This window comes from Hordeum vulgare, chromosome 6H, assembly GCF_904849725.1.
Source record: "Hordeum vulgare subsp. vulgare chromosome 6H, MorexV3_pseudomolecules_assembly, whole genome shotgun sequence".
NCBI lineage: Eukaryota > Viridiplantae > Streptophyta > Magnoliopsida > Poales > Poaceae > Hordeum > Hordeum vulgare.
In genome coordinates, this window is record NC_058523.1 from 247,194,165 (window position 1) to 247,197,028 (window position 2,864).

Sequence of the window (2,864 nt, forward strand, 5' to 3'; positions counted from 1 at the left end):
TCATGAACAAGGAAATATGATAATAACCATTTTATTATTTCCTCTAGGGCATATTTCCAAAAGTCTCCCACTTGCACTAGAGTCAATAATCTAGTTACATTGTGATGTATCGAAAACCCATAGCATTATGGTGTTGATCATGTTTTGCTTGTGGAAGAGGTTTAGTCAACGGGTCTGCAATATTCAGATTTGTGTGTACTTTACAAATATCTATTACTCCACTCTGGACATGGTCCTGGATGGAGTTGTAGCAGCGTTTGATGTGCTTCGTCTTCCGGTGAAACCTGGGCTCCTTGGGAATGGGAATGGCCCCAGTGTTATCATAGAAGAGTGTCATTGGACCCGACGCGCTTGGAACCACTCCAAGGTCGGTGATGAGCTCCTTCATCCAAATTCCTTCATGAGCTGCTTCTGAAGCAGCTATCTACTCCGCTTCACATGTAGATGCTGCCACGTCTTCTTGCTTGCTGCTACACCAGCTCACTGCCCCACCATTCAAAACATATACGTATCCGGTCTGTGACTTAGAGTCATCCGGATCTGTGTCGAAGCTAGCGCCGACGTAACCCTTTACGACGAGCTCTTCGTCACCTCCATAAACGAGAAACATTTCCTTAGTCCTTTTCAGGTACTTAAGGATATTCTTGACCTCTGTCCAGTGTTCCATACCGGGATCACTTTGGTACCTCCCTACCAAACTTATGTCAAGGTTTATATCAGGTCTGGTACACAGCATGGCATACATAATAGAGCCTACGGCTGAAGCGTAGGGGACAGAACTCATCTTATCTCTATCTGCTGTCGTGGTCGGCGACTGAGTCTTACTCAATCTCATACCTTGCAAATCTGGCAAGAACCCTTTCTTTCAGTTTTCCATATTAAACTTCTTCAATATCTTGTCAAGGTATGTACTTTGCAAAAGACCTATGAGGCGTCTCGATCTATCTCTATAGATCTTGATGCCTAATATGTATGCAGCTTCTCCAAGGTCCTTCATTGAAAAACTCTTGTTCAAATAGGCCTTTATGCTCTCCAACATTTCTGTATTGTGCCCCATCAATAATATGTCATCCACATACAGTATGAGGAAAGCTACAGAGCTCCCACTCACTTTGTTGTACAGACAGGCTTCTCCGTAAACCTGTATGAATCCAAATGCTTTAATCACCTCATTAAAGCGAATGTTCCAACTCCGAGATGCTTGCACCAGCCCATAGATGGAGCGCTGGAGCTTGCACACCTTGTTAGCACCCTTAGGGTCGACAAAACCTTCTGGTTGCATCATATACAACTCTTCCTTAAGGTTCCTGTTGAGGAACGCTGTTTTGACGTCCATTTGCCAAATTTCATAATCATAAAAAGCGGCAATTGCTAACATGATTCGGACTGATTTCAGCTTCGCTACGGGAGAGAAAGTCTCTTCGTAGTCAACTCCTTGAATTTGTCGAAAACCCTTTGCGACAAGTCGAGCTTTATAAACGGTTACATTACCATTTGCATCAGTCTTCTTCTTGAAGATCCATTTATTTTCTATGGCTCGCCGGTCATCGGGCAAGTCCACCAAAGTCCATACTTTGTTCTCATACATGGATCATATCTCGGATTTCATAGCTTCAAGCCATTTGTTGGAATCCGGGCCCGCCATCGCTTCTTCATAGTTCGAAGGTTCATCGTTGTCTAACAACATGATTTCCATCACAGGGTTGCCGTACCACTCTGGTGCGGAGCGTGCCCTCGTGGACCTTCGCGGTTCAGTAGTAACTTGATCCGAAGCTTCATGATCATTATCATTAACTTCCTCTTCAGTTGGTGTAGGTGCCACAGGAACAACTTCCCGCGCTGCGCTACTATCCTGTTCGACAGGGCGTGTAATTACCTCATCAAGTTCTACCTTCCTCCCACTTACTTCTTTCGAGAGAAACTCTTTCTGTAGAAAGGATCCGTTCTTGGCAACAAAGGTTTTACCATCGGATCTAAGATAGAAGTTATACCCAATTGTTTCCTTAGGGTATCCTATGAATACGCATTTCTCGGCTTTGGGTTCGAGCTTTTCTGGTTGAAGTTTCTTCACATAAGCATCGCAACCCCAAACTTTAAGAAACGACAAATTAGGTTTCTTGCCAAACCATAGTTCATACGGTGTCATCTCAACGGATTTAGACGGTGCCCTATTTAAAGTGAATGCTACAGTTTCTAATGCGTATCCCCAAAATGATAGCGGTAAGTCGGTAAGAGACATCATAGATCGTACCATATCTAATAAAGTGCGATTACGACGTTCAGACACTCCGTTGCGTTGCGGTGTGCCAGGCGGCGTCAGTTGTGAAACGATTCCACACTTCCTTAGGTGTGCGCAAAACTCGTGACTCAAATATTCTCCTCCACGATCAGATCGTAGACACTTAATTTTTCTATCGCGGTGATTCTCGACCTCACTCTGAAATTCCTCGAACTTTTCAAATGTCTCAGATTTGTGCTTCATCAAGTAGATATACCCATACCTACTCAAATAATCGGTGAGAGTGAGAACATAACGATAGCCACCGCGAGCTTCAACGTTCATTGGACCACACACATCAGTATGTATTATTTCCAATAAGTCGGTTGCTCTCTCCATTATTCCTGAGAATGGAGTCTTAGTCATCTTGCCCATGAGGCACGGTTCGCATGTGTCAAATGATTCAAAATCAAGAGACTCTAATAGTCCATCAGTATGGAGCTTCTTCATGCGCTTAACGCCGATATGACCAAGGCGGCAGTGCCACAAGTATGTGGGACTATCATTATCAACTTTACATCTTTTGGTACTTACACTATGAATATGCTTAACATCACGATCGAGATTCATCAAGAATAAACCATTC